The sequence below is a fragment of the Staurois parvus genome, unplaced genomic scaffold, assembly GCF_062004578.1.
Source record: "Staurois parvus isolate SC_StPar_1 unplaced genomic scaffold, SC_StPar_1.0 ptg000178l, whole genome shotgun sequence".
Taxonomy (NCBI): domain Eukaryota; kingdom Metazoa; phylum Chordata; class Amphibia; order Anura; family Ranidae; genus Staurois; species Staurois parvus.
The window spans coordinates 203,573-227,552 of record NW_028317974.1 but is presented as its reverse complement, the minus strand read 5'-3'; the positions used below and the strand labels follow the sequence as shown (position 1 = coordinate 227,552).

General features: G+C 40.4%; 1 protein-coding gene across 1 annotated transcript in view; it reads left to right on the top strand.

The window, feature by feature from the left end:
- The window catches only part of LOC149462258 (semaphorin-4D-like), a 151,636-nt gene that overhangs the window by 468 nt on the left and 127,188 nt on the right, over nucleotides 1–23,980 (top strand). The gene's annotated exons all lie outside the window — the stretch shown is intronic.

The window sequence follows — 23,980 nt, the reverse complement described above, 5'->3', positions numbered from 1 at the left end:
TCATCCGATGCAATTGGTTGCTATGGACAAAGAGTTGCCAGTGCCTATAGCAACCATTGTGTCATTCATCAGATGAGATCGGTTGCTATGGACAAAAAGTTGCCATTGCCCATAGCAACAAATCGTGTCATTCATCAGATGAGATCGGTTGCTATGGACAAAGAGTTGCCATTGCCCATAGCAACAAATCGTGTCATTCATCAGATGAGATCGGTTGCTATGGACATAGAGTTGCCAGTGCCCATAGCAACCAGTGTATCATACATCAGATCCGATCGGTTGCTATGGACTACCACCCTCTTCTCTTCCATTAGCTCCCCAGATTTCTCAAAGATCATACACAATTCAGATTCATACACAAACATACAGATGACACTTAATCAGCACACACTAAAACACTGTTCTAAAATAGGCTTGGAAACCTATATAAGATCCCATTTAGATCTACATGTGTGTGCAGGGGCGGACTGACAACTCATGGGGCCCCTGGGCAATAGGGGATCATGGGGCCCCTGTGTCCTTGGCCAAACTCAAAAAAAGCCTTTGAAAAAGGTACCAGGGACATCTCATGGGGCCCCCTACTGACCTCGGGCAGTGCCCGAGTTTCCAAATGGTCAGTCCGCCCGTGTGTGTAGACATATGTTTTTTTTGTGTGGCTTCAGGCAGGTGTACTCTTGTGCATCAATGTGCATTTTTTTCAAAAATTTGAAATGGATGGGTTTTAAGTCTTGTTAACCCCTTAACACCATGTAAAACATATGGGCGACTGCGAGAAAGGTGGGTGGTACCGTGCGGAAGAGCGCACCACCAGCTCGCTGATTGGGAGCCAGCAGGACAGGATCCTGCTCATGTGACTACTGTGAGAGCAATCACAGTGGTCACATGGTCAGAAGTCGTACTGTCTCCTGGAAGCCTTTAACCATAGGTCCACACCTAAGCAGTTTCCGCAGCGATTTACAGTCCATTTAACATGATTTCCTATGGGATACGTTCACATCTGCGCATTTTCACCTGGTACGTTTTTGGAAAGGGTCAGGGACTTTTTTTGAATGCAAAAAGTTGCGTTTGTGGTTCTATAGACTTCAATGAAAACACTGCAGAAAAGCATGTATTGCGTTTTTGCTGCATTTTTAATGCGTTTTAAATCTGCCTAACAACAAGAAAAAAAAATGCAAAATGCATCAAAAACGCAAGTGCAAAAATGCAATGCAAAACGCACTGTAGAAACAGATCAAACATAAACGGCGTAGGTGTGCACCTAGCCTTAGTCCAGGTTCACACTGGTGCTGCTGCATAATCATGCATTTTTGTAGCACATTTTTGGATAAAATCCTGCCAAAATCCCATGTACATGCATTTTTCACACGCTTCCGCTGAAGTCTATGGGGCCAAAAACGCACTATGCTACACCAAAAGAAACACCTTTTTAGAAGTTGCACTTCCCCTTGTTGCCTTGATGTGAACAGGCGACATAGAGGATAGTGCGATTTCTATAGCAGTGCAGTAGCAGGAGAAATCGCACTAATGAAAACGGGAGCTCAAGTGGGCTTTCATGCTCAGGAGACATTGCAGCTTCTAAATCATGTGACCACTGTGATTGGCTCTCACAGTGGTCACATGAATGAGATCCCGTCATGCTGACTTCAGATTCAAAGCCGTGACTGAGAGCTGTCAGCGACAGCTCAGTCAGTGTGACACAGAAACCTCATGCTGCCATGGACACATGTGCAGCAATTGCTCTTTGAATCCCAGCTTTTGTGCCACCACATATTATCATTATATAGTCGGCAAGAGGTTCACGCACGTGGAACTAAAGCAGCAAGAAAAAAAATTGTGAATTGGCAAGATATTTATTATGCTATGTCACTTCTGAAGCAATATAAAGTGACTTGCTTGTACGCAGTCTTCTTTAAGTCTGGGTTCACACTGATGCGGTGCTGCACATCGCATATGATTCGCACAGGAACCGCACCGCATTCCTGTGCAAATCAAATGTGAATTCTGTGCGGTGCGATCAGAGCCGTACATTGTGTATGGCTCAAATCGCACAGCATCCGCACCAAAAAGGTGCAGGACCCTTTTTTTGGTCAGCACTAGAATCAAATCACATGGGTATTCACATCCATGCGGTCCGATTCTGCACATCGCACTGCGTTTTGCTAAACGATTTCGGGGTGTTATTAACTTAACATACACACTGACAGCGGTTTGCATGAATGGGGTGCGATTGTGATGCGGTGTGGAATTCGCACAGAAACGCTGAAAATTCCGCACCGCATCAGTGTGAACATGTACACCGAGCTGCATATACGCCACTTGGGGTACATTTTCTGTATGGTGCCTGGATGTCAGGAGTTGCGTCATTTCACGATAGCCAATCCAAGATAGCTGAAGACCTCATACCCAGAAAAAATTCAGCGTGAATGAGGGACGTCGCAGACAGCGGATTATAGGCAAGTATTTGCAGAGTTTATTTCTGCTTTAAGACCTCTTGCCAACGCATCAAAACGCTCAATATGTGCATGTTAATGCGCTGCCAGTGACTTCCGTGAGCTTCCCAATGCACTAAAATGCAGGAAAAAAAAAAAGTTGCTGCATTTTTAAAAACTGCACTGCAGTACCAAAATGGGGACAGACAGTGTTTTTATTCCGGGGAACCACGTTATTAAAACCCAGCAGAATGGGCCCCTAATACTGCGTATTTTTGCATCCATGAGAATTTTTGTATAGGAGTTTTTCCTTGTTCAGTGCCCCCTCCTTCATTTTGAATGAGCCAGTAGGACAGCAGGACTCCCCTTCCTCGCCCACCTGATTCATTAGTTTATCTTTAAGATGTGATCACCCCCACCCTCCCTCCCTCCCAGAGAATAGCCCCCTTCCCCTGTGTGATGGCACTTCACTGCAAGGCAGCAGTGAAAGTGGTTGGTTCTGTGCAGTGACAGCCAGCCATGTGTGACATGCATGATGTGTAGGAGGATTTTATTTCACCTTTACTCCCAGTACAACCAGTGCTTATGTTTTATTACTACCAGCTTTACGTATGACGACTCTACCCCTGACCACCTGACCTCTCTGCCAGCGGATTTTGCGTCCCTTTTCCACTGCAAATTGGTTTAACGTAAATGCCATAATTTAATAATGACGCTCAGCAGATCAGTGTTCCCCTTCCTCCCAGACTCCCTGTCTTGTGGCATATATGTGATTACTGTTATGGATTCACCTACTACATGTCAGCATTGGATTAATACTAATATATCACAACGCTGGTGACAGATCAATGGGTGGGTTGTTCATGGCAGTCATGTGGAGGACATTCAGTGCAGGCTTACAGATGTAGGAACGACAGGTCTGCTTTTTATGGGAAGCACTTTTTGTTGGAAATAATTAGAGAGAAATATTTAATGTGATCATATGAAAAATAGCAAAACATATCTATAGTGATAATTATTCAAAAAAAATTTAAACCATTTTTAAGGTGGTAGATACACAAAAAATGGGAAATGTTTAGCAAAAAATATTTAATATAATTATTCAAAAATAATTTAAAATATTTTTAAGGTGGTAGATTGCACAAAAAAGGGAAGTATTTAGCAAAAAATATTTAATGTGATAGATTATTTGAAAATATTTACGATGGTAGATTACACAAAAAAAGGAAATATTTAGCAAAAAATATTTAAAGGGATAGATTATTTAAAAATAATTTGAAAATATTTAAGGTGGTAGATTAAACAAAAAAAGGGAAGTGTTTAGCAAAAAATATTTCATGTGATTATACAAAAATAATTTTAAATATTTGTAAGGTGGTAGATACACACAAAATGTGAATATTTAGCAAAAAATATTTAATGGGATAGATAAGTTGAAAATATTTAAGGTGGTAGATCACACAAAAAAAGGGAAATGTTTAGCAAAAAATATTTAATGTGATAATTATTCAAAAATAATTTTAAATATTTGTAAGGTGGTAGATACACACACAAAATGTGAATATTTAGCAAAAAATATTTAAAGGGATAGATAAGTTGAAAATATTTAAGGTGGTAGATCACACAAAAAAAGGGAAATGTTTAGCAAAAAATATTTAATGTGATAATTATTCAAAAATAATTTTAAATATTTGTAAGGTGGTAGATACACACACAAAATGTGAACATTTAGCAAAAAATATTTAAAGGGATAGATAATTTGAAAATATTTAAGGTGGTAGATTACACAAAAAAAGGTAAATGTTTAGCAAATATATTTGTGATCATTATTAAAAAAATAATTTAAAACATTTTTAAGGTGGTGAATACACAAAAAATAGGAAATAATAGCAAAAAATATAATATATTAATAATAAGGTGATTGCACAAAAAAAGGAAGTATTTAGCAAAAAATATTGAATGTGATAGATTGTTTGAAAATATTTAAAATATGGGAAATATTTAGCAAAAATATTTAAAGGGATAGATTATTTAAAAATATTTTAAAGTGATAGATTACACAATAAAAGGGATATATTTAGCAAAAAATATTTAATGTAATAATCAAAAATAATTTAAAATATTTTTAAGGTGGTAGAATATTTTTAAGGTGGTAGATACACAAACAAATGGGAAATATTTAGCAAAAAATATTTAAAGAGATTATTTAAAAATAATTTGAAAATATTTAAGGTGGTAGATTGCACAAAAAAAGGAAGTATTTAGCAAATACTGAGGAAATATTGAGTAAAAATATTATGTAATAGATTATATAGAAACAATGGGAAATATTTAATATTAATTTTGATTATAAAATTTAAAAAAAAATTGCCAATGGCTAGAAAAAACTTTTTTAAAATGATGAAATATTTAGCACAAAATATTTAATATGATAGATTATACAGGAAATTTGGGGAAATATGTAGCAAAAAAAATTTATTGTCATACATTATTCACAAATAATTAGAAAATATTTCTTACCTAAAAAAAACGCTGGAAAAAAACACGCTAGGAATAGCGTTTTTAGTAGTGTTTGGAGCATTTAGGAGCTTTAGCGTTTTATTAGCGTTTTTACAGTATATGTAGGAAAAGGAAAAAAAGCTAGAAAAAACTGTTAGGAGCATCTTAAGAGCTCCCAAAAACTACAAAAACAATTTTTTTCCTGCTCCTAAATGCTGAAGCTTGAAAAAAGTGTGCATAAGCACATAGGATAACACTATGTAGCTTCTAGGAGCAGCATAAAAATGCTGATAACAGCTTCTAGGAGCTTAAAAAATGCTAATATGCATGGAGCTGATGTGGTAGATTACACAAAAAAATGGGAAATATTAAACAAAAATAATATGTAATAGAATATATGGAAACAATAGGAAATATTTATGGAAAAATATTTAATGCGATTTATAAAAAAAAAATTGGATAACTCACAAAAAAAAAGAAAAAGTATGGAATAATTAGTTCAAAATAATAAATGTAATTGTACAAGAAAAATTGGGAAATATTTATGGAAAAATATTTAATGTGATGAGATTATACAAAAAATTATTTGGAAATATTTAGCTAAAAAATATTTAATGTAGATTATACAAGAAAATATTTGGGAAATATTTAGGGGAAAATATTTATTTTAGTAGGTTATACAAAAGTGTGTTTTTTTTTTTTTTTTTATTGTTTTGTTTTTTTTTGTAAAGTGTGAAGTATGTGTGCTGTGGGTCTGGTAATAAACTGAAATTGTGGTTCTAAAAGCTGCACCTGTTAGATGTCCAGCAGAGTTTAGCCTTTTGGTCTTGTGCCATTGTAAACATGTCAGGACTGTTTGTCCTCAGCTATTCTATTATCACTAGAGAATGGATTCTCCTCTGCTGTGGTTGTAATTTAACCCGTGAACTCTTTAGAAGAGATAGCGTTTTTAGGGCGCTCCCATCTAGTTGATTTGTAGATTTCAGTCCAGACAGACACAATAGTGGATTTGTTTAACTGACAAACTGTGCATTCCAGTGCTGAAATGACATATTTTCACTTATCTGATGAGCTTTGAAACTTCAGATCCTTGTTTGTCTCCCTCTTCTAATCTTGGGTGGTAGATACCAGCAAATTATTCATGATGATCAACCTGGGGGGATTAAGGCTAGCCATTAGAGTTTTTCTTGTCCATCCCTGCAAAGTAAGAATTCCCACACATTTACTTCCTTCAATTGTGACACAAATTTACTATGTCCGGTGAGTAGGCACTGCTGTGTCATACATTTCACAGAGCCTGCCTTCTGAGCTACAGAGGAGTTTTAGGAGGCGGAGTCAGTACAGGAATCACCCCTTGCAGGCAGCATGGTACCATGGGATATGTAGTCCTTAGACATTGAAAGTAAACATCAGAGGAGAAGCTGCAAAGCATGCAGGTTGTACTGGAAAGAGATGGTCAGCAGACAGGCAGAAGTCACAACATGAAAGGAGATAATTCAAGTAAGATTATATTGGATTGTCAAATATAACTATTGCTTGTCAGGGGTGCAGGGGCGGACTGACCATTTGGAAACTCAGGCACTGCCAGAGGGCCCGTGGTCAGTAGGGGGCCCCATGAGATGCCCCTGGTACCTTTTTCATAGACTTTTTTTGAGTTTGGGCAAGGACACAGGGGCCCCATGATCCCCTATTGCCCGGGGGCCTCATGAGTTGTCAGTCCGCCCCTGCAGGAGTGTTGACATTTCTGAAAAAACTACTTGTCCAGGGACTAAATTGGGCTTCCAACCTACTTGCCCCTCATAACAATCTACTTGTCCAGATAAAATTTTTTTTTTTTTTAACCAAAACCGTATTTAAATCGGAGGTGCTTTTAGGAATGTCTGGGGCTGCCTTCTGGACTACAGAGGTGCCGAGAGGAGGGGTTACAGGGGGCGGAGTCAGTACAAGAGTCACCCCTTGCAGGCAGCAAGGTACCATGGGATATGTAGTCAGCAGAGAAGAATCTGTAAAAGCATGCCGGGAATCCAAGAAGTTGTGAAAAGAGATGGTCAGCAGACAGGCAGAAGTCACACCATGAAAGGTGATTCTTCAAGTAAGATTTTATTGGATTGTCAAATATAACTATTGTTTGTCAGGAGTGTTGACATTTTTGAAAAACCTACTTGTCCAGGGAATAAATTGGGGTTCCAACCTACTTGCCCCTCATAACAATCTACTTGCCCAGATACATTTTTTTTTTTTACCAAAACCATATTTAAATCTGAGGTGCTTTTAGGAATGTCGGGGGGCTTCTAAAAACAAAAGGAGCATTATGGCAACTTAAACGTTTAATAATTTTACCATTGCACTGTTTTTCTCCTCCTCCCCTCCCTGTGTGTCTCCAGCACCGCACCCGGGGACTAGCAGTAAGGGGAGAGACCAGTGTAATGAGCACCGATTGGCTGCAGCTCAGGAAAGGGCGTGTCCTTATCCATTTCGCTGCCAGAGCTGTTTTTGAGTTTTTTTTTGCATATGTTTTAAAAAAAAATGTTCTGCTTGAAGATTACACAAAACCCTCAAACATGATATATTTTCTAAAAGCAGAGACCCTAGAGAATTAAATAGTGGTAGTTCCAATTTTTTATGTCGCACGATATTACCAATATTACCGCAAAATTTAAGTAAAAAATACACTTAAGTTAATTTTAGGACACAAAAGCAATAAATTACCTTACTTTTTTGTAAAATATAAGACGAGGCTGCATCGAGTAAATAGATATCCAACATGTCAAACTTTAAATTTGTGTGCACTCGTGAAATGGCGACGAAATTCAGTACCCTGTATTTTCAATAGGCGACGCATTTCAAGCCCCTTCTAGGTCATCAGTATAGTGTTATGGAGGATGTCTCATGTTAGAATTATTGCTCTCTTTCTGGCATGTGCGGTGATATGTAACGCGTATTGCAGTCAACGTTTTCGTGTGTAGGCACCCCAGCGCTTTTACATTTGTACGTGTATGTGTGCGGGGGGGTCTCAAATTTGTTTTTTTGGAGGGGATGTTATGTGCTTGGCTATAACTTTTAATTTTTTAAAATTAAAAAAAAAAAAACTTTTTTTTTTTTTTAAATTTCATTCCATAGGGGAGGGACAAAAAGTCCCCTATGTGATGATTTTTGGTGACAGGCTCTCTTTATTGAGACATCCAAGGTCTAAAAGACCCTGCATGTCTCCCTTTGTACCCCACTGAATGTAATGCAGTATGCATCGTTTACAGGCAGTTGAGTTTACAGTCGTTTTTTTGAGCGCACCAAACTTGCGTTCAGGAGTAGATTTTACTGGCATTTCAAACCCTTGAAAACGCGGTTAGAAGCGTCTTTTAACTGTTTAATGTCCAAATGCTGTCCAGAGACTGTTTTCATCATCAGAAATGCCTGCAAAACATTTTCCATGTACTCAAATGGACCCGGTACACCGGTGCAGTCAGTTCCAGGTTTTGCGTGAAGGAAAAAATGGTAGAACACACTGCATTATGCGCATGATGGGATCCATAGTGAATACAACCAGAAAAGATAGGTAATCTCAACACATACTGCTCTCTCTGCTTCTGCTCTCTCTATTTCTTTCAAAATGTCTGAAATTGTTTACTATTTTCAGTGCATTCTGGGCATCTGGGAAGGTCTCCTGAGGTTATCTTTTAAAAAAAGCTTCTAAACGCAAACGCACATAAACGTGGTATGCAAACGCGGTTAAACTGATGTTTTTTAACCTACGTTTTCCAGCAGTCAGTTTCCATCGTTCAGAAGTGTTTTCCAAATGCCCCGTGTACATGAACCCTAAGGGCTTGTTCACGCTTGACTTTATTTCTAACTCTTGAGAAACGCCCTTATAGCATTTGACAGGCGTTAGGCAGGCATTTGGAAAGCGTTTTTAACGCTGCTCAAACGCTCCCTAAATGCCCTATGTGCGGTTTTTAGGCTGTTGATAGGCATTTGCCAAGTGTTAAAACCACACCACAAATGCCTATAATGAAGTTACATGGTATTAATGCTCCGCAACCGCGTCACAAACGCCTAACAGGCGTTTGAGGAGCTGCACCATAGACTTGAATGGGGGGCTTCTGACTCCACAAGAGGCGTCAGTTTTGCTGCAACGCTAATGCTTCAGTGTGAACAGCACTGTCTGCTGCCATATGCAGAATTTTCATAGGCGTTTGAGAAGCGTTAAAAATGCTTCCCAAACGCCTGTCTGACGCTTGCTGAGAAAACTAGTGTGACACCGTTTTCATGACGGTTCCGGTACGTTTCTTATATAAACGGTGACACCGTTTTCATGATGGTTCCGGTACGTTTCCTATATAAACGGTGACACCATTTTCATGACGGATTCCGGTCCGTTTCTTATATAAACGCTGACACCGGTTTCATGACGGATTCCGGTACGTTTCTTATATAAACGCTGACACCGGTTTCATGACGGATTCCGGTACGTTTCTTATATAAACGAGGACACCGTTTTCATGATGGTTCCGGTACGTTTCTTATATAAACGAGGACACCGTTTTCATGATGGTTCCGGTACGTTTCTTATATAAACAGGGACACCGTTTTCATGATGGATTCCGGTACGTTTCTTATATAAACGCTGACACCGGTTTCATGACGGATTCCGGTACGTTTCTTATATAAACGAGGACACCGTTTTCATGATGGTTCCGGTACGTTTCTTATATAAACGAGGACACCGTTTTCATGATGGTTCCGGTACGTTTCTTATATAAACGAGGACACCGTTTTCATGATGGTTCCGGTACGTTTCTTATATAAACAGGGACACCGTTTTCATGATGGATTCCGGTACGTTTCTTATATAAACGAGGACACCGTTTTCATGATGGATTCCGGTACGTTTCTTATATAAACGAGGACACCGTTTTCATGATGGATTCCGGTACGTTTCTTATATAAACGGTGACACAGTTTTCATGACGGTTCCGGTACGTTTCTTATATAAACGGTGACACCGTTTTCATGACGGTTCCGGTACGTTTCTTATATAAACGGTGACACAGTTTTCATGACGGTACGTTTCTTATATAAACGGTGACACCGTTTTCATGACGGTTCCGTTTTGTTTCTTATATAAACGGTGACACCGTTTTCATGACGGTTCCGTTTTGTTTCTTATATAAACGGTGACACCGTTTTCATGACGGTTCCGGTACGTTTCTTATATAAACGGTGACACAGTTTTCATGACGGTTCCGGTACGTTTCTTATATAAACGGTGACACAGTTTTCATGATGGTTCCGGTGCGTTTCTTATATAAACGAGGACACCGTTTTCATGATGGATTCCGGTACGTTTCTTATATAAACGGTGACACCGTTTTCATGACGGTTCCGGTACGTTTCTTATATAAACGGTGACACAGTTTTCATGACGGTACGTTTCTTATATAAACGGTGACACCGTTTTCATGACGGTTCCGTTTTGTTTCTTATATAAACGGTGACACCGTTTTCATGACGGTTCCGTTTTGTTTCTTATATAAACGGTGACACCGTTTTCATGACGGTTCCGGTACGTTTCTTATATAAACGGTGACACAGTTTTCATGACGGTTCCGGTACGTTTCTTATATAAACGGTGACACAGTTTTCATGACGGTTCCGGTACGTTTCTTATATAAACGGTGACACAGTTTTCATGATGGTTCCGGTGCGTTTCTTATATAAACGAGGACACCGTTTTCATGATGGATTCCGGTACGTTTCTTATATAAACGGTGACACAGTTTTCATGACGGTTCCGGTACGTTTCTTATATAAACGGTGACACAGTTTTCATGACGGTTCCGGTACGTTTCTTATATAAACGGTGACACAGTTTTCATGACGGTTCCGGTACGTTTCTTATATAAACGGTGACACAGTTTTCATGATAGTTCCGGTACGTTTCTTATATAAACGGTGACACAGTTTTCATGATGGTTCCGGTATGTTTCTTATATAAACGGTGACACCGTTTTCATGACGGTTCCGGTACGTTTCTTATATAAACGGTGACACCGTTTTCATGACGGTTCCGGTACGTTTCTTATATAAAAGGTGACACAGTTTTCATGATGGTTCCGGTACGTTTCTTATATAAACGGTGACACAGTTTTCATGACGGTTCCGGTACGTTTCTTATATAAACGAGGACACCGTTTTCATGATGGATTCCGGTACGTTTCTTATATAAACGGTGACACCGTTTTCATGACGGATTCCGGTACATTTCTTATATAAATGGTGACACCGTTTTCATGATGGATTCCAGTACACACATAATGAACTGCTCTTATGTCTCAAAAGGGTAATTGTTGGAGAAACATTACTGACTTTTGCATGACTGTACAGTTCTCCATTGTTAATAATGTAACCTGATGATGCTTGAATTCCTGGGGGCATTTGCCTTGGATGATACAGGGAAGAGCATATACACTATTGTAAGATGCATGCTAAATTTAGCACTCTTGTGTAGCGCGGTCTTGACAGTTGAAAAAGTACACGGTGTTCAGTTCTACTACTGCGCTTGCTGGTCTTGTGATTTTACATAAGGGCTGTAACGGTTGTTTACTACGTCCTGTAAATATGCATTCCTTTTTTTACTTGACATGCTTTAATTTATTTCGTCCTCCACATTACATGCAGACTGAGCTGTTCAGCAAAAGTGACAGTGATGGGGGAGGGACAAAGTGTAGTACTGATGGGGGTGCTTACCACAGTCACCTTTTATTCCCATAGTTTAAGTCTTTGAAAGAAAGGAGAATTTGCTGCTGGAGCCCCCCTGGCAGTGTTACCAATGGTTTGTCCCATGCCCTGTCACCTTTTGTTGGACAGCTAGGACTGCATGTAAATGTGGAGAAAAATGTCAATAAAGGCTTGTGAATTAAAGAGGGGCCTCAATACATAGGGTGGGATAAGGAAAGAGGCGGCAGGAATTTTTTGCTATGGCAGGGAAGTTGTATGCTGCTTCTAGAAATATCATAATGCATACAAGTGACACTAAACTCTAAATTAAAAAGAAAAAGAAAAAAATTCTATTCAAGTACGTATTCTTAATGCAAAAAAGTAAATTCTATTGCTCTCAGCCATCTCCAAGTTCCATTTTCTTCCTTTTTTTTTTTTCTTTTTTTAGTTAAAGTGGAACTTTAGGTAAAAACAGGCAGGGATTTTAATGCAGAAGAGACAGGCTTTGTCTCTTCCGTATTAAAGTTACTTACCTGCTTTTCTACTCCTGTACATTGGGCCGCGCATGCCGCAATGCAGAATCTGACTGAACTCATCCCCGCCCATCCAATGACAGCAGCTGGCAATTGAGACCCAGAAGCCGAGCAATGGAAGATGTCAGCGGCTGGATGGGGAGCAGCGGGACGATGGATCACTGGAGCAGAGATGAGGAAAGTTCCGCTTTAAAGTGTTACTAAACCCAGGACCCTGCACTCACTATATCTGGTCTCCCACAGTACACACAACATGGAAGTGCAGTTATTTTAGTAAATATAAACTGCTAAATACCTTTTCTCATCAGCAGTATATAGCAGTTTGATGGCTTCTATCAGTGTCCAGCAGAGCACTGGTTAAAGCTTGTAGGAGGAGTTTTCATTCTCCTGTAGGAGTATGTAGGATCGCTGACCTCTGTCTGGACAGTGCTGATTGGCCCTGTGCTGATCACTTGCACTCTCCCAAGAAAAAAAAACAAAAACCTCCCTAGCAATACACACCAAACTGAGCATGTGCAGAGTGACTCCACAGGATATGGCTTATCAGGAGATAAGAGGGGGCACTGGAAGAAGGGGAGGATCAGAGAAGTCAGGATCAAACAGCGTTTTTACACAATGAGGATTAACCCCTTAGGTTCTACAGTGAGTATAGCGAACATGCTTTACTGCATATTATTATTATTATTATCGTACAGTATTTATATAGCGGCAAAAGGTTTGCTCAGAGCTGTACATTATAGTGGGGGACAGAACATGAGACAATACAGTAACAAAACAATACACGAGGGGTTTGATCTTACTATATACAGACTGATTTTACTTTTGTGGGTTTAGTAACACTTTAACTGCCTTAGTGCCACCCCATAGCAGACACACTGCTACAGGGCGGCAGCAATGCGCAAAATCACTTATATATACATGATTTTGCATTTCTGGGCAGGGGGCGCGCGCATTCCCTACCCTCGCCACCATTTGCAACCGCGGCTGTCAATCATCGGGTTCCAGCCGGTGATTATTCGCCAGCGCCCAGTGATTGCCGAGGATCTCCGATGGAGGGGGGGGAGAACTGTTAGTAAACAAGACAGTTCAGTTCCCTGTCAGCTCCTGCACACTGCTTTGCATGGCTGCAGCACAGCCATTCAAAGCAGCGTGCTTACAGTGAAGCACAAACACAGAACATCATGTTAAACAGCACACAGTTAACCCTTTGAATGCCCCAAATGTTAACCCCTTCCTGCCCACTGCCATTATTACAGTGTCTGTGCTTTTTATTAACACTGATCACTGTTTTATTATCACTGGGGATGTCAGTGACACTAAGTCAGTTCCCCCCAGTGTCAGAATGCCCACTGCAGTCCCGCTATAAGACACTGACTGCCGCCATTTCTAGTAAAAAGAAAAAAAAATCCCAGTATCTATACCGCCATTTGTAAATGCTATAACTTTCACGTAAACCAATTAATTTACACGTCTTGGGATTTTTTTTTTAGCAAAGAAATGGACTAAATTTGATTTTTTTTTTACTGGACATGTTTTAATAGTAAAATGTCAAAAATATAGTTTTTTTTCTTAAAATTGTTGTTTTTTTTTCTCTGTATAGCACAAAAAATAAAATAGCGCACAGGCGATCAAATACCATGGAAAGAAAGCTCTATTTGTGGGGAAAAAAGGCGTAAATGTCATTTGGGTGCAGTGTTGCATGACCGCGCAGTTGTCAGTTAAAGTAACGCAGTGCTATAACGCAAAAAATGGCCTGGTCAGGAAGGGGGGTAAATCCTCTGGAGGGCAAGGGTGACTAAGTTTGTTCTCCATGGTCCCACTGCTGTATGAACGTAGCCACTTTCTTTCTTCCTCTTGAGTTGGATTAGGAACTATGGGATGTGTAGTGTACATGGAGCAGTGCTCATGGCTGCAACTAAAGTCCATCGCCTGTTCTAAACTAACAGAAGTGAGTGGGAAAAGGAGAGGTGCTCATGGAGGACGTCACGTGGAATCCACAAAACACAGTAATGATTTATTTATTTCAGGTACTTCTATAGCGCCGTCAATTTACGCAGCGCTTTACATATATATATTGTACATTCACATCAGTCCCTAACCCTCAAGGGGTGCACAATCTAAGGTCTCTAACTCACATTCATACATACATATATTGGGGCCAATTTAGACATGGATGTCTTTGGAGTGTGGGTGGAAACCAGAGTACCCAGAGGAAACCCACGCAAGCACAGGAAGTTCATGCAAACTCCATGCAGGAGGCACCATGGTCGGGAATCGAACCCATGACCTATTTACGGCAAGGCAGACATGCTAACCACTAAGCCACTGTATGTATGATTTTATGAAAGATGGATTACAGGGCCACTGAGTAGTGGATATGTATGGACTATTTTTGGAGAATAAGTAAATCCTTTAGTGTCCTTTTTAGAGCAACCTTGCTCATCACCAGCCTAATTCTAAATGACAGTTCCCTGCTATAGAAGAATTATTATACTCAAATCTTAGGTGTCCTGAATCTCTCATTTCTTGTTTCTACACTGCAGCGACTCTCAGACTATTCAGCACTTTAGAGAGTGTCTTATTCCTGTGTCCCCTCTGCAGGCTGTACCTCCAACCCTTATGTTATGACTGATCCGGTGGAAAATGATCATCTGAACAGGGACTATCATGTGTGGTCAATGTTTGGCAGTGCCACTGTATTATACTACAACAGCTGATTTTGTCTCATTGAGCAGATATCCATAAATCTTGTCTAGTTTAATCCCATGGGCTGAATGAAAGAAGATCTAGTGGTGTGTTTCTGACTTTAGGCCCCATTCACACTTGTGATTTGGGGGCAGATTGCGAATTCCAGCAGTTAACTCAGTGGGGTTGATGTGAACAGCTGCGGGCAAGAAGCCCTATACAAAGCAATGAGAATGCTGACAGCGCCTGCATCCATTCACAGCTGTTCACATGTCTATCTGTGAATTCTGGGCTCTTTCAAATTACAGAAAATGTTTCATTTTTAGGAGAAAAAAATATTTACGTATATTGAAGTTATGTCATACAGTTTAACTGTACAGTCAAGTGAGTTCTGATTGGGTGCTGTGGGTCACCGTACATTACACGTAGTGCTTTTTGTTGAATACACTTAGATATACAAGTTGGTGTACGGTTATCTGTTGGATGCTTTGTGCATCTAGTGAGGCAAGGTCAGACGGGAAGGAAGCCATTGCGCCCAACAAGTACAAGTGCAGCTTACTTCTAATGAATCATGTACTGTTAAAGGGAATACATAGCATTTTAGTTTATCCGTAAAATTTGACTTGGTGCATCTAAAGTCTGATTTCCCCCCCCCCCCCCCCTTGGAGCAGGGAAGGGTAAGAGCCTACTGTTCTCAGGACTGAAAAGGGAAAGAAAAATCCTCTAAGAAATTCAGAAAGGGCGTTATAGACACCCTTAAGAATTCCGTTGGGGTGCATCAATGAAATTGTGGGTGTCTGTTCCTGATTCATGTACCTGTCAGGGACAGGTACTTGGATCTGTTGGTGCCCACACTGAGGTCAGAGCTCTCCCCAGTCACTGCACCAGGAACACAGACAGACTCACGATCCAGGAGTTTTGGACTAGGAGTGGCCGGAACCTGATGGAAAACTGAGAAACTAATGCAGGCCATAGATGGGGAGAAAAACTGCAGATTTTTCTTTTAAAAAACGAAAAATCGGTTGTTCAAGTGGCCGACGTTACCATCAATGGTAAAAAAAATCGGCCAATTTTCTACCCGTCTAGAGCCGGCAAAAAGTGTCCCTGCAGAGAGCTCTGCTATTTCTTTGACAGTTCTCTGACAGTTCCTTGACATTTATAGAAGTTGCAACAATGTATCTATTTGTTTCCATTTAGGATACAGATGTTTTTATTCGGAAACAAATAGATACAATGTTTCAACCGCTGTAAATGTCAAGGAACTGTCAGAGAACTGTCAGAAATAGCGGAGCTCTCTGCAGAGACACTTTTTGCTGGACTGGAATTCTTCTTATTTTCATCCTACTTCTTCTTCTTCTTCTTCATCCTCATCCTCTTCTTCTTCTTCTTCATCCTCATCCTCATCCTCTTCTTCTTCTTCTTCTTCATCCTCATCCTCTTCTTCATCCTCATCCTCTTCTTCTTCATCCTCATCCTCTTCTTCTTCTTCATCATCCTCATCCTCTTCTTCATCCTCATCCTCATCCTCTTCTTCTTCTGCATCCCCATCCTATTCTTCTTCATCCTCATCCTCCTTCTTCTTCTTCTTCTTCTTCTTCTTCATCCTCATCCTCCTCTTCATCCTCATCCTCTTCATCCTCATCATCCTCTTCTTCTTCTTCATCCTCATCCTCTTCTTCATCTTCTTCTTCTTCATCCTCATCCTCTTCTTCTTCCTCATCCTCTTCTTCTTCCTCATCCTCTTCTTCCTCATCCTCTTCTTCTTCTTCCTCATCCTCTTCTTCTTCTTCCTCATCCTCTTCTTCTTCTTCCTCATCCTCATTCTCTTCTTCTTCTTCATCCTCATCCTCTTCTTCTTCCTCATCCTCTTCCTCTTCTTCTTCATCCTCTTCTTCTTCCTCATCCTCTTCCTCTTCTTCTTCATCCTCTTCTTCTTCATCCTCTTCTTCTTCATCCTCTTCTTCTTCATCCTCTTCTTCTTCTTCATCCTCTTCTTCATCGTCTTCCTCTTCTTCTTTTTCTTCTTTTTGTCTTCCTCTTGCAGGTCACTGCTCATGCGCAGATTTTTTATCGGTAAAAAATCGGCCGATTTGCCCACTAATTGCCGAGAAAATCGGCCGATCGTCAAAATCGGCCGATTTTTTTCCAACTTTACCGAAAAAAAAAAACGGCCAAAATACCGAAAAACGGCCGACCAAATCGCCCACTAACGATCCGAAAATCGGCCGATTTTATTTTCGGCCGAAAAATCGGCCGATTTTTGACCCATCTATGGCCTGCATTACACTGGCATTTGGGAAGCGTTTTTAATGCTCCTCAAATGCCTATGAAAATTCTACACATGGCAGCACACAGTGCTGGTCACACTGAAGCATTAGCATAGCGGCAAAATTGACTTCTCATGTCGAGTTAGGTGGAGTTGAAGCCTCCCATTCAAGTCTATGGTGATGCTCCTTAAACTCCTGGCAGGCGTTTGCAAGGCCTTTGCGGAGCGTTAATACCATTAAACGTCATTATAGGCGTTTGTGGTGCGGTTTTAAAGCTTGGCAAACGTCTACCAAACACCTCAAAAATAGGGCGTTTGGGGAGCGTTTGAGGGGCATTAAAAACGCTTCCCAAACGCCTGTCAAATGCTATAGGGGTGTTTGGCAAGAGCCCTAACTCCCTATCAGGTCTGACCAAAGTGGAGTTTTAAGCCTGCCATAGATGATTCAAATTTTGGCCAGTTCAGCAGGGACCAGCCGAGATTCAAACCATGTATGGGCAGGCTGAATGTACCTAAGTTGATTGATCGGTTTTTACATGCAATTATTGTTATCGGCTAATATAGCCACTAGCGCTAATCACTGTGTTCTCATGGTGCGGACTGCTCCCCCCCAGGAGAACACAATGGCTCCATTGGAGGGACTCCCGCATCAACACTGACTGTGTTGATGGAGGGATCAAGTAATTTTCTTTCCTGTAACCTATGGTTGCAGGAAAGAAAATCGCAACATCTATGACCGGCTTTAGTCTGAAATTTAAGTCCTGATAGATCAAGACAAGACACGGATAGTGTCATATCATATCTCCCTGCTATTCTCTCCTTTCTCCCTCATCAGCAGCCTGTGATCTTCAGCATTGTAAAGCTTTTGTCAGCCTTCCTTTCTAACTGAGCCAAGACATACAATCAAGGTTAGAAATGTACATATTTTAATTACAGAAAGTAACATATAGTTTGTGCGACCAAGGAGAGAGGCAGAGTTTCCAATAAAGAAGCGACTGCCCTGGACTTTAACAAAATTGTGGCCTCCAACAAGAAACAGGCGCAATGCTGAAGGCAATTATAATGCTAGTGGCAACACAGCATACACCAATTTTAATAGCATAATTATGCCCTGTCATTCAGAAGTAAAGTGGATCTGATGGAGAACTATTCTCTGTTTCCCATCAGGCTCCACCTACAAAGTGACAAGTAATTTCTCAAATATGGGTATTGCCATGACATCACCTGGGGGTCCCTTTTGTTAGTTTTCAGCTTGGGAATCTCCAAGCCTACAGGGAAATGGAGTCAGGGATCTAGTATTGAGCAGGAAGTGGCGGTATTAAAAACCTGCTGAATTTGCTGCATGTGTTGGTAATGTTACCAACACTTGTGCAAATGCTTTGCGTGAATTTGGCGCAAGTCCTTGCTAAGGGAACTACTGCAGAGAATTGTCAGTACTGCGTTGAATTCTCCCTGCTGGTTTGTATGTATGATTGCAATTCTATTTCCACTGGCAGGAAAAGCTTTCTTTTAAATGTCAGGTGATATCAATCAGAGAGAATGAGAAGGTCACCTACAGAGTATTTTTGCTTCACTGCTGCACATTTAGCTGTTTTTATACTTGTTGAAGGTTTTTGCACCATTGATAGCCCAAGACCTTGTTGCAGATGGCATTCCTAGACAAGTTCTAGTTCTTAGTATCAAGACTCGCTGTTTGTTTTTATTTTATAGACCGATAAAACTTCCATGGTGCTTCTCGATAATGTTACATGGCATGGAACTGCATTGTGATATATTCTGGGGGATGTAGGACATGATCTGTTTTGTCCAGTGCTCTTACAGGTAGCATTGTTGGAGCCGACGTGTAGAAAGTGGCATTGTGAAAAGTGAAGGTGTGACAATCGGTAAGATTCCAAACTCACTGGTGTTAAATAATGAAAGGTGGCAACTGGTTCAGCTATGTTCAAAAACTATTTTGCTTTGTTTCATTCTATGACTGGTCACGTTTCCATTGTTCCACAGCCCAGTCCTGTATTAGTCTTCACTTATAAAGCTAAAAATATACACTTGAAGAGATTATATACACTAGCAGAGACCTCCCAAGACCTCCAGATTGATGACTTGGCTGTCAACATCAGCATTTCGCAACTGGGGTGCCACAGCACCCTGGTGAGCTGTCTAGGGTTGTCAGGGGTGTCACTCTGCATCCAGTAATTTTGCACAGCGCCATCTGTGTCTATGGTGCAGGCGGGCCGGCCACTAGCACCATAAAAATGTATGAGACAAATCCAAGGAGGGTGGCATTCTGGCCAGCCCCAAGCATTTCGAAGGAGATGGAAATCCACCTCCTGCTGTAGAGAAGATCAGAAGGTAGTACTCTCTTTAAAAGGTGGGGGGGGGGGGGGAATGGAGATCTCTGATGTAAAAGGTTAGTGTGAAAACTGAGGACTCTGATGTAAAAAGATGGGGGGAATTGATGGGATCTGTGATGTGAAAAGATGAGGGGAATTGAGGACTCTGATGTGAAAAGGTAAGAACTGAGGACTCTCATGGAGGACTCTGATGTCAAAAGAGGACAGGTTACTAGGGAGGCATTTTCATGTGATGGGGACCTCAATTTAGACTGGGGTGTCATGAAATGTTGCATACTTTCAAAAGATTGAGAAACGCTGGCCTACAGTAAATGATGGTTCTGTGTATTTTCTATAGATAGACTCAGGTGGATGTGGTTGATGTTCCTGCTGTGAGTTCTCAAGCCTTTGGTTTTAACCCACGCTCTAGCAAGCTCTGAATATTTCATAAAGGTCATCTGTAAATAAATGTATTCTGGTCAGCCATATCTTTAGCTGCTTATTCGGCAAACCATCATATGATTAGGTAAAGCTAATCTCAGCTAAATATATAAAACACTGATCAAAACCAAAGCACAGTTTCTGAATAAACCCACATTTTATGAGACCTGTCTCTAGTAGACACGTGTGGAAGAATTGAAGAAGGTGGAAGCTATGTTCTTCTTCTGTAGGCCATGACTTTCAGTGGTGGGTACATACTTACTATGCTTCTCACCGACCAATACACCGACCAACATTGGCTGGCCACATGCCACTTCTTTTCCTTTAGAATTCATGTGTTATGTTATAATTGATCACACCACACCACTGGTAGATTTTACTGATCTAATTTTGTGTGGGCACAGATAACTAATTCATCTGGATAGGCATTCACAATTGTCATAGCCCTCCCTCTATTAGAAACGAAGACCAAGGGGTCAGGTCACAAAAGCTTTACCACGTGTTATGTTCTTTATTGTACATCATTTTCATCTTTCTTTTTGGTTTGGATAGAGTAGAGAATGGTTAAAATTCCTGTGTTTTTGTTTTGTTTTTTGGTTTGTTTTTTTTTGTGCTATATCCCACTGGGTAGACCTTCATTTACTTTTTGTCCCAAAGACTCCACAGGAAGTTGGAGGACAGTTAGCAAAAAGAGAGCAATTTGTCTTTAGTGTTGGCCGTAGATGACTTGAATTTTGTCCAAGTCCTTATTATTATTATTATTGAGGATTTATATAGCGCCAACAGTTTGCTCAGCGCTTTACAATATAACAGGAGACAATACAGCCACAATATAGTTCAATACAAGAGGGATAGGAGGGCCCTGCTCCTTGGAGCTTACAATCTAGGAGGGAAGTCTTGCTGAACAGCCTGAAAGTCAAGCCATGGAGGACCCTGTAAGCACCACTCAGCTTGACAAATATTGATTTAAAAATTGACTGAGCCAGGTGGACAATAGTCAGCCAAACAGACTGCACCCTATCTATCCTATCAGTTGTAGCCACTGTTTGGGTAGTCAGACAGCTGTAGTTGTTGGGGCTGTCTGAAAATAATTGTTGGCCATCTACACATGTATGTCTACAATTAGCCTGGAGACTATATATAACAATTGTGCTTAGAGCATTACTTGCCGTCCATAGTAACCGATCAGAATCCATGTTTCAGTTTCAACATTGGCCCATAGATATGAGAAATGGAATCTGATTGGTTGCTACAGGCAGCCAGAAATGTTGTAAGCACACTTTTCACACACAATACAATAGCCTGCAGCAGTGATTCCTCTGTCCACGCTGTTTAGCATAAATGAGGTAATTGATTGATTTCTGTCCTTCAGCCCGCATATGGCTGGCGTTAGTTGTCACCAGAACAGATGTCCTCATCGGAGGACATTCCCATAACTTTCTTTTTCAGTGACAGTGGTAACTAGACAGAAAATGAATCTCCCCGAGATGACATAGCAATAGAAAACTGAAAGGGGATCTAACCCTCGTGTGCTTTATCCAGAACTAAAAATAAATTTGGACAGTAAACAAACTTTAATGCATTTCTGTATACATTTTATAAATTAAATGTATTTTTTTTAATGCAGCTAGTTTTGAATTTGTCCTGATATCAGCCTCCTGCAGCTCCAGACTAGAAGAGTGAGAAGCAGCAAAAAGAGCCAGTCAGATGTACTTCAATGCTCATTCTATACATTATGCACTTTTCTTTCCTTCAACCACTAGTTCCTGCTGAATCAACCCAATTTCTGGCTTAAAGTGGTTAAAAAACCTCACATATAGGCAGTGAAGTGACTGGCCAGAGATGAAAAAAATCCTCCTGCATAAGTGGTACCTGTTTATCTATAATTTTTTTTTCCATATATTCATTCTAAGTGCAGAATTTACACAGGATCTCTCAGCCTTAAATGGAAGGGGGAGGAGAGCTGAAGTGACATCAGTGAGGACAGCTCTCGGAGCTGATTGGAAGAAAGAGTCACATCCCCCTCCACACAGGATCAGAGCCGAGTCTGTCAATCTGCTGGAGGTACCTCCCCCATCACCATTTTTCTCTTGGTGTCAGAAAAAGGTGTCAGAGATGATTCATGCTTATAGCAGAGGAACAAGACAGAAATGACACTTAGTGCTCTTAATTCAGACAAGAACACACTATAGAGGGATATGCTTTGTTCATATTCCATCTCTTAGGTTTGCAACCATTTTACATGTAACCTCACTGCATCCGAGAAAATAAGGATTTATGAGATAAATTAGGGACATTTCAGACTCCGTGTTAATTATTTAATATGAATAAATACTGATTCCATGCCTATGTGCAATTTTGTCAATTTAACTTTCTTTAACATTTATTTAACCTCATGATAGTTTTCTCCCAAAAATGTATCATAAGGAAAAATAATGTCATTAAAATGATGCAGGCTTCTCTGCTGTTAAGCTAGTCCATAGAATTTTTTTTTTAAGCATCTGTTTTTGAAATGTTCTCTAGATTTTTCTAATGGTTACCAGCGACAGTTTAAAGCGGAACTTCACTCTCTGAATCAACATTGACTATTTTTAATCCTTATGCTGCTAGCATTATTAAATAGATGAGAACGTATATTTCATATTTACTTGCTTTGAACAATTTTTTTTTTATATCTCCAGTTACTTCCTGGTTTCTTGCCTAGGCAAATGATGTCGTACATCCAAAGAGTCTTTAGGAGGGGAGGAGGGGTGTTTTCAGCTAAGCACACCCTCCTGCCTGCATGCCTGAGCTAAGGGCGATTGGATTCCAGGAAGTAAATACTACATGAACCATCTGCCCTTACTCAAAATGGCCATGGCCAGAAATGCTAGATGAGTGTTTTTCAAAGTGATTTCTCAGCAAAACAAAGCATGAAGACATGGAAAGATAAAGGGGGGGGGGGGTTGCTTTGAATAATAAAAATGAATCAAAGAGCATTTTTGCTTTGTAGTGCTCAGATGCATTGCAATTCTGCTTTAAATATTGTTTTCGAGTGTAGTGACAGGAAATTGGAAGGAGAATAATGGGAAATTTGTATTGTTTCTTATCCAAGTGAATTATTCTTTTTATACAGCCAATAGTTTGTTCAGCTCTTTACAATATAACAGGAGGCAATACAGCAACAATACAGTTCAATACAAGAGGGAAAGGAGGGCCCTGCTCCTTGGAGCTTACAATCTAGGAGGGATTAAATATTAATTGTAAATGAAGTTTCCGTTCTGCAAAAATTTGACTTATTGTAATGTGCATGTGCTAGGTACATTTTGTTCTGAAGGTAGAACTTTTATTGTGTGTCATGAACATTTGTTCATTTAATATATATAATATGTGGTAAGGTCACTTGTGTAAACATTATATCACTCCCACATATACCAAGATTGGCATGGCAATGGAACGATATGTTAAGGGCATTTTAGCAAAATGTGTTGCGTTATTGATGGTACTATTGAAAAACGATTTTTCAGGATTTTCATAGGAATGTTCAAAGAAACTTCTAGCCTAAATATGGCTATACACTAATAGATTTTTGAAAATTTGTTTGCAAATTCTCAGAGCAATTGACAGCTTGTTTAATGTCATTTGATAGTAGTTCCAAGATTCATTTGCTTTTATCGTTCGATTTTGGAGTAAATGGACTTCACTGAATGAAAACCACATACACTGTTAGGCTCCATGCACACTAGAGTTTTTTTTAAAGTGGTTGTAAAGACTTCTGTTTGTAGTATCCCTCCAGCCCCCACTAATACCTAAGCCCCCTCTTGATCCAGCGATGTGCACTGGAGTCTCGTCTATCCCAGGGCTCCCTCTTCTCATTGGCTGAAACAGCAGCGGGAGACATTGGATCTGGCTGCTGTCGATCACAGCAAGTGAGTCAATGAGAGGAGAGAGAGGGCAGGGACAAGCCGTGGCTCCATGTGTGAATAGACACACGGAGCAGCGGGTGCCCACATGGCAAGCTGCTTGCTGTTGGGGCACCTGACAGGAAGGAGGGCCAGAAGAGCCTGCAGGGGACCCGAGAAGAGGAAGATCCAGGCTGCTGTG